The sequence below is a fragment of the Benincasa hispida genome, chromosome 3 (assembly GCF_009727055.1).
Source record: "Benincasa hispida cultivar B227 chromosome 3, ASM972705v1, whole genome shotgun sequence".
Lineage (NCBI taxonomy): Eukaryota > Viridiplantae > Streptophyta > Magnoliopsida > Cucurbitales > Cucurbitaceae > Benincasa > Benincasa hispida.
This window is the reverse complement of record NC_052351.1, coordinates 63730041-63739561: the sequence shown is the minus strand read 5'-3', so window position 1 is coordinate 63739561 and position 9521 is coordinate 63730041. Positions and strand designations below refer to the sequence as shown.

General features: G+C 35.9%; 1 non-coding gene across 1 annotated transcript; it reads right to left on the bottom strand.

The window, feature by feature from the left end:
* Nucleotides 1-242: 242 nt before the first annotated feature.
* LOC120074788 lies at nt 243-349 on the bottom strand. Its single transcript, XR_005481070.1, has one exon. It is a non-coding gene; the product is annotated as a small nucleolar RNA R71 (small nucleolar RNA).
* Nucleotides 350-9521: the final 9172 nt, after the last annotated feature.

Here is a 9521-nt window from a genome sequence, read left to right as displayed (position 1 = left end):
GACAGTTTGGAGAAAGGTGTGGTGAGGACCTGCACTCCCACCTCCGGAGCTTCATAGAAATCTGCAACACTTTTGTGTTCCCGAATATCTCCACCGAAGATGTTCGACTAACTTTATTCCCCTTTTTGTTGTGTGATCAGGCACGAAAATGGGCATACTCTCTCGAACTGGGGGAGATTACTTCTTGGGAACAAGTAGTAGAGAAGTTTATGAAGAAATATTTCCCACCAACTGAGAATGCCAGGAGAAGAAAATTAATAACGAATTTTGAACAAGAAACTGACGAATCGCTCAGCGATGCTTAGGCGAGGTTTAAGAGGCTGGTAAGTGACTGCCCACATAATGGCTTAACAGATTGTTTACAGATGGAGATTTTTTACCAAGGACTGAACCCTGCTTCGCAGACCGATGTCAATGCGTCAACAGCTGGAGGTCTGCTGGATAAAAGGTATGAGAAGACCAAGAATATCCTTGATTGCATTTCAAAAAATCAAGAGGACTGGAGAGAAAGCGATCAAAGATTAAGAATTAAAGACAATGACGCGAACAATGGGGCCATCGCATCCCTTCAGAACCAAATGATTGCGATGATGAGTTTGATACAAGGCATCACAATTAACAGCACGAGAGCAAAAAAAGGGCAAGTCAACGCAATTGCTCAAATGACAACAAGTTCTGTCATCTGTGGAGATGAACATCCGATGGAAGAATGCCCTGGAAATCCGTAGTCAGTATGCTTTATAAAGAATAATCCTTATTCCGACACGTACAACCCCGGGTGGAGAAACCACCTCAATTTCGCATGAAAAAAATCAACAACAAAGCTTTCAACTAGTGGCGTAAAAAGAAGGGCCACCCGGATTTTTTTCGCTAACCAACGGTTCAACGCATAACCAAGCCAGCAGTTCGCAGGCACCACAATCTTCATCCTTAGAGAGCTTGCTGAAGCAGTACATTGAGAAGAACGAATTAGTGCTTCAGAATCAAGCAACGTCCATCTAAAATCTCAAAATTCAGCTAGGAAAGATTGTGGGCGAACTCAAAAATAGACCGCAAGGACCTTTGCCGAGCTCAACTGAGCTCCCTCAAAACACTGGGGGTACGGGGAAGGAACAATGCTTAGCAGTCTCCTTACTAAGTGAAACAATGACCATGGAAGGAAAGGAAGAACCCATCGCGACCAACTTGAATGCAGTAACCACCGAGGACCCGTTGACTCATAATTAAGAAGAGCCCGAAAAGATGAACCCAGAAGTTGCATCTACCTTTAAGCCTCTAGAACGCAAGATAGAAGAAGTCCATCTCCCACCATTCCCGCAAATATTGAAAAAGAACCAGAATGATGAATAAAAGATCATAACAATAGTAGTAACACAAAATGATATGATCCCACAAAAAATGTGCGACCTAAGAATCTTCACGATACCATGCTCAATTGGAGGGGTTTGTAGTGGCCAAGCACTATGCGATCTTGGGGCAAGTATAAATGTAATGCCGCTATCAATCTTCAAATGATTGAATATAGGCAAACTCACGCCCACGACAGAGACTCTTCTGCTTGCGGACAGATCTCGAATACATCCTGAGGGAGAGTTGAAAGATGTCGCAATCTCAATTGATAAATTCATCTTGCCGGTAGACTTCATCATTTTGGCTTATAAAGCGGACGAAAATGCGCCAATCATATTGGGACGACCATTCTTCTCGACCGATCGCGCTTAAATCGATGTGCATAAAGGGAAAATCGTAATGAACATCAATAGGGAAAAGCTACGGATTAAGGCAGTCAAGATTCCAGAAGACTGTGAAAATAAGAAAAAGCCACCGTGGACGTAAAAAGTCCAACTTGAAATAAGCAGTCCCTGAGTTACTATGTTACTCAACCTCATCAAGAACGCAATCCTTTTGAATATCCTTTTTGTTTCGTATCAATGCTTCATAAACTCTCATTAACTTGTTGTTATTTGTTATCGCATATTTGTTTATTACTTACAAAAAAAAAAAGCGATCTTATTGAACGATCGTGGTAAACGATTTTGTAACTTTGTTTTTGTATTTGACCCTCTCAATGTTTTTCTTGCAACAATCGAGGTAAACGATTGCAGAGGTGCTACATGAAGATGCAACTACTTTATTTTGTCACTGCAATCCAAAGAAAGTAGATCGCTGCAAAGCAGGATGCGTCAACAAATAATACGGGCGACAATGCAAACTTTGGGGTTGTATCTTTCCTTGACTTTATTCCAAATTTTGCACTACCACATCGCATTTTAATTTTGAAAATTTTATCACCGCATCCTCTTTGGTTACCGCAATCATTTAACATTTATCAATTTAGTAATTCACTGCATGATGTCTCTTTTCCAAGTATGGTTTCAATGATGAAACGCATGCTTTTATTTTTTTTCGTATACAATAGAGGCAACTTAATTTTAGGACAGTCATCTCATGAAACATTTCTAGAAGTTAGTGGTTTGCTAGCTTTTCTTCAAACTGACCCTTTACGAAACTTCCTAAGAACATCGCATGACTTCTTTCAATCTTTTGGCAATGAGGACATCGCCACATTTTAAATTTGGGGATGCGGTATTCATTATTCATTTTCGACCTTTCTATTTTTAGCCTTGCTTATCAAAAAAAAAATCATAATGTTACGATCGGATTCTACTCGTAGTTGGATGTCTGCATGACACCCGTGGGGGCAAGCCAAAACGAAGATAGAAATCGTGATCAACGCATAAATAAATGATCGCAACTCCGCTACCAAATGGGTATGAGTTTAGTCTGAGAAAGAGCGCCTTGCTCATAGTTGGATGTTCGCATGACACACGTGGGAGCAAGCCAAAATGAAGGCGAGGCACTTGGATCAGTGCAAGGTCAGAAAAAAATATATAATGTCTAAAATACGCAAGGATAAAAAAAATCATTTAACACCCCCAATGAAAAAGTTTTTTGAAATAAATCATGCGATGTCCTAGAATCTAGTAAAGATCTTTTGAAGGTTAAACTTACAGTCCCTAAATTTTAGAAATATTTTAAGAAGAGACATGAATGAAAATTAAGGAAATTTTGGTGTATAGGATTTGAATAAGGCATCATTGAGAAATCTAGGAAAAGAGATTGTGGTCGACTTTCTAAAGGAAATCTTTAGCTTATGCTTGAGAACAAGCATTGTTTAAATTTGGGGGTGTGATAACGGGCAGAAATGCACATTATTATAGTGCTAAGTTATTAAATAATGCAGGTTTGCATTGATAAAAATATACAAGATTGCGTCCAAAAGCATTAAGTTCACAATATTGCGATCGCATGCGTCCATCGCATTAAAAACAGTTAACTTATGTATTTTTATGCAGAATATGCGTTGACGCAAGGCGAAAAATGCGATCCAAAGAAATCAATGGCCGAGCGCATCAAAAGATTGGGTTAACGCAAGACTATGTGAACATTTACACCGCAAGGCTATGCGATCATTTGCGCTCGTAAATATCTGCTAAAAAAGGTTGCCGCATAGAACCGACGCAACTTGGTGGGTGCATCTGGGTGAAAAGCATAATAAATCACAATGGGACAGAAAGCTGATGACGGTCAATTCCGAATTAAGTTGACAAACCGTTATCGAACTATTGTAGCAACTACACTCAACTTTTCGGTGACAAATATTCGGCGCATCAGACAGAGAATTAATGTCATCTCATCAATGCAATCATAAGAGAGAAGAAGCATTTCAGCCTGAAACTCTATAAATATTGAAGGCAACCTTCATTGAAGGAGTTTGACAAGTTCGACAGTTAGATAATTTTCTCCATAGTTAGAAGTAGCCTTATTCATTGTTTTCTATACTTAGAAGGCGGAGCGAGAGAAGGGAAAAGATGCCGAAAGATCGTCCTGGTCAGCTCGAGAGAGAACCCAGGAGGCATGGAAAAATAGAGAGAGGGTCGACTCTCACGAGAGCGAGATTATCTTTTTAGCAAAGTAGAGAGAACAGTGTAAAAGCCTTGGGAAGCAAGAGATTGCTACCAGGCTCTTTATTCTTATTCCGCATTATTATTCTGTATTTCAATTCTATATCTATAAAATGGAACTTGCTTATCTACATCTGTTCACTCTCTTAAAAGCACACATGAGTAGCTAAATCTATCGAATGAGTTTAGAAGAGCTTAGCTAACATGACCTAGGATTTTCATTGCATGCGATCATCTTGTCTTATGTTACACCCAACACACCTTTAGAGATACTTGAGAGAGAGTCTAAAGAAAGAACCTAAGACTTTAGAGAGCTAGGTTAGAATCTAGACTCGAGAAAGCAAGATTAGATCTGTATAAGCAAGAGATAGGGACTTAGAGATAACTGTTGTTTGTCAACATGCATTGCATGCACCCTAGAGATAGGTTATGATATTATGTGGTCGCCTTGTATGTGTGAATGTCAATCGTCATCACATAGACAAGAATAGAGGCTTATGTGTAGGTTCTATAGACTTATCGCATATATCACATGCGTTCTAAAACTAGAAGCCGTAGCATTTGCGTTGAGAGATGATTTGCTATTATATGTGTGTAGCATGATCGCATAACATGAACACAATTCTAGGAAGTGTTAATTGAACCCCTTCTCAACCCGTTCCTCTGAATATTCATCGCATCTTCCGTAGTATTAACTCTTTTCTCAACTCTGCCGCATACATTTTATACCGCAAACAACAAACCAACCAATCATTAATTTATTTGTTACTGAAAAGTTATCTTAAGAATTACCACCGTATATCGTTTTCCTTAGTCCCAGAGTTTGAACCTTGACTTACCAGGAAACTCAGCAGGATTTATATTTAGGTTCTGCTGAGAAAACTTGTTGCACAATGCATTTCCCATCACCGCAATTCCTTTCATAAATTCACTCCATAAAATAATGCATCAATAGGTCCATAAGGTCTCTCTACTAACTCGTAAAAGATTAAACCTTGGATTAGAATATTGAGCGAATTTGAAGCGTTCAAATTTGAAATTAGGGTTTGAATTTGAAATGTTCAAATTCAATTTGAAGTTTGGATAATTGTATTTGATATAATTAGCGTTTAATTTTGTTGAAATTAAACGTAATTAGAGAGTTTAAATAATTTAAATATTGATAGGATTCATGTTTAAATTAGATGTTTTATTAATTTAATATTTTGATATTAAATTATTATTTTAATTAAATAAATAAATTTATTTATTTAATTATTTAAAATTAAATCAATTTCTAATTTTAAATTCAATTTTCAGAAATTGAATTTTCATTTGATTTAATTTAGAATTAAATCTATTTAAAAATTGAAAAATAAATTTGGTTAGTGGAATAATCCAACTTTTGGAAAATTGAAGTGGATTAATACACAATTGAACACCTAGCCCACTTATTAATGCCATTTGAGGTGTCTTTTGGCTGAATGTGGAAGTGCTTCCATGAATCATTTGGATAAAACCTTCATTTTCTGATAATTGAATGGGCTGAACTGAGAATTTTGGTTAAAATTCATCAATTTTTTATCCTCTCTAAAACTATCTTCTTCCCACTCCAAATCCATCTAAATTCAGAGTTCTACCACTCAAATTCAAGGTTGAGAAGAGTAGAGAAGATTCTCTTGGTGGTCTACTGAAGATCTGAAGCTCAAATTCGTGGAGTTCTACAAGGATTGAGAGGAATTCTACAAAGGTTGCATCTTTGAAACCCTCCTTCTATAAAATTGTTTTTTCTGCATGCTTTTCACTCAAATTAAGTGTAATTAGAGTGCTTAATGATTATGATAGCTTCCGCTTTATGCATCTTTACTCTATCACACCAGCTCTTAGATCCGTCTGACACTGTCATCTCCGTCACAACCCAGTTGCGAGTGTTGTCACAACCCAGTTTCTATCTGAATCAGTCGCTAGTTGTTCTTGTTCCTGACTGAAGCTTCTTCCACCTGTGTTGCGTCACCGCAAGATTCCACCGCCGATCCGCGAGTTCGACCATCGCACGTCGTCAGTCAGTCCATCTTCCAGTGGATCACTCGCACTCACTTTTGATCGTTCGTCGTCTGTGCAGGGGGGTCGTCACGCTGGTGTCTGTCATCGTTTCATCTTCAGATCTGGTCAGTCTGTCGCCTGGTGCCATCATCAACTTTCAATTCCTCATCCTCCATGTTTTATCGTTGTCGTTTGCTGAAATCTATGTACCACTCACCACCACCACCGCCGCCGAAATCTATGTACCACCCCACCAAATTTTTTCCTAATAATTTTCGTATTTTTTTATGTAAGTGCAAAAATTCCAAAATTTCAATTTTGATGCAACTGCAATCTAGGAAACTATGCAAATTTTCAATAATGTAAAAAAAAAATCAATGTTTGGTAGAGGTAAAACTATCGATAGATTTGGTGAAGAAAACTTGTGTACCAGACACCCAAGTTTACCCATCTCGATTGTTGTGGAACTTATGTTCAACATCAACAACATTTGTTTTCGTGGCATCAAGTCATGGAACTCATATATGTGGTACACAATTTATACCTAAATCATGGAAGCAAACGGGATTGTCATAAATGAAAAGAGCTAAGTTAGTTTTATCATGGAATCTCTCCCGAAGAGTTTTCTAACATTTTGCACAAATACTGTGATGAATAAAATAGAATATAATCTTACTACTCTCTTAATAAGCTTTAGACTTACCAATCCCTGATGAAAAATAAGAATCGGGAAGGGGAAGCAAATGTTGTAACCCAAAAAAATTTCCAAAGGCATCTGCATCTGGGACGAAACTTTCTGATAAGAAGTCTGGACGTTCTAAGGATAAAAGTATCCAAATGAAGAAGAAGGGAAAAGAGAAAAAGAAAACTCCTGCAAAGAATAACAAGATGGAAGTTGCAAAAGGAAAATGTTTCCATTGCAATGAGGATGGACATTGGAAAAGAAATTTCCCTAAATACTAAATATCTAGCTGAAAAATAGCTGAAAAGGAAAACCTAGGTAAATTTGATTTACTTGTAATTGAAACATGTTTAGTGGAAAGTTCTCATTTGACCTGGATACTAGATTCAGGCGCTGCTAACCATATTTGCACTTTCATTTAAGAAACTAGTTCTTGGAGACAGCTAATGGAGAACGACATGACTTTCAAGGTGGGAACAGGTGAAGTCATTTCGACTCGTGTAGTCAGAGATCTCAAGTTATTTTTTGGAGATGCTTACATTTTATTAGAAAATGTATATTATTACCAGACATGAAAAAGAACTTAATTTCAATCTCTTGTTTATTAGAACATATGTATAAAGTTACTTTTGACATCAATGAAGTGTTCATTAGTTCAAGAGGTGTTCAAATAGGTTATGCTAAACTTGAAAATAACTTATACGTGTTAAAACTAACTGAGGTAAAAGCTATGTTAAATATAGAGATGTTTAAAATAGCTTAAACTCAAAATAAGAAACGAAAAAATTTCTCCCAATGCCTATCTTTGGCATTTAAGACTTGGATACATAAATATAAAAAGATTTGAGAGATTAGTAAAGAATGGACTTCCAAATTAGTTAGAAGACAATTCTTTACCTCCATATGAGTCATGTCTTGTGGGAAATATGAATAAGAGATCTTTTACAGGAAAATGTCTTAGAGCCAAATAACCTCTAGAGCATGTACATTCAAATCTTTGTGGTTCAATGTATGTTAGAGCTGGAGGAGGATCTGAGTATTTTCATTAGTTTTATTGATGACTATTCAAGATATGACTATGTTCACTTGATGCATCATAAGTTCGAAACTCTTAAAAAGTTTAAAGAGTACAAGGTAAAGGTTGATAACTTATTAGGTAAAAAGATCAAAACACATCGATCAGATCGAGGTGGTGAGTATATGGATTTAAAATTCCAGGACTGTTTAATAGAACATGGAATTCAATCCCAACTTACTGCACCTAGTACACCACAACAAAATGGTGTAGCAGAAAGGAGAAATAGAACCTTGTTAGATATAGTTTGTTCGATGATGAGCTACGGCCAATTACCTCAGTCTTTTTAGGGATATACAGTACAAATTGCAGCATATATTTTAAACATGGTTTCTTTGAAAAGTGTTTCAGAAACACTGTACGAGTTATGGAGAGGACGTAAAAGTAGTTTACATCATTTTAGAATTTGGAGATGTCCAGCACATGTGTCGGTGCAAAATTCGAAGAAATTGGAACAACGTTCTAAAGTATGCCTATTTGTAGGATACCCCAAAGAAACGAAAGGTGGTATATTTTATGATCCTCAAGATGATAAAGTGTTTGTATCGTCAAATGCTACATTCTTAGAGGAAGACCATATAAGAAATCATCAACCTCGTAGTAAATTAATATTAAATAAGATGTCCAGAGAAACTACAGACAATTCAACAAAAGTTGTTGATTAGGCTGGTCCTTCAACAAGAGTTTTTGATGAAACTGGTCCATCACATCTCAAGAATTGAGAATACCTCGACGTCATGGGAGGGTTGTGAAGGAACTCATATTGAAGAGATCCTTGAGCGGAAGCGGATCATCCGAATTCCATTAATTATTGAAAACTAAATTTACAGTAAATATACAAGATATGCATTCTAAATAAATTACAGCATGCTTGATGCAAGAAAAGGGTTCAAGATACATTACCTTTGAAGACCTTTTCTTTCACGTAACTCCCTCGAACGGTCATGAACTCAGCAACTCTTGAAGAGCTTCTTCAAGATATTCTTGAACCAAACAAAGACACAACCACAATGAGCCTTTGGTATTCTCGAGGTGAGAACCCAGGAGTGGTGGGCTCTAACTATTTTGGTTAGGAGGGATTGTTTGAGTTTGGAGGAAGAAGAAGATTGAAGCACATAGAACTTTTATGCTCACTCAATTGTTTAGCCAAAAACCAATGTTAGCCATATGTGTGTCAAGAAGAAGAAGAAAACTAATTTTTCTTTTATTCTTTTTTGCCACAAAACTAATAACCACCCACTAAGATGGTTGAAGAGAAAAGAGGAAGTTATTATTCAAAATAATAATAATAATAATAATAATAATATAAATAAATATGATAACTAACTTATCATATTATCTTTGTATTAAACTATATGTTATACAAATATAACATATAACCTATAGTTTTAATATTGTATCATATAAAATATAAACTACAGTTTCTTTTCTCTATTTTATGGTATTTAATATAAATCATAATTATATTAAATTTAACAACTATGAATCACATTCACAGAAAAACACATTTGAATCTCAATCAAGTATTTATTTCCTCCAATTAAACTATAATGTATCAAATACATTATAACAATTATATCATATATAATTGAATCAATTTAATATATCATATATAATTGAATCAATTTAATTATATCATATATAATTAAATCCCTTTTATTAATTTGAACAATTTAAATTAACCCAAAAATTGATTCTCAACTAAATCCTTTTGAGTCACCAAGGAGACCTTATGGACCTGTAGTTTGAAGCTTCAACGGTACATGAATAATTAATT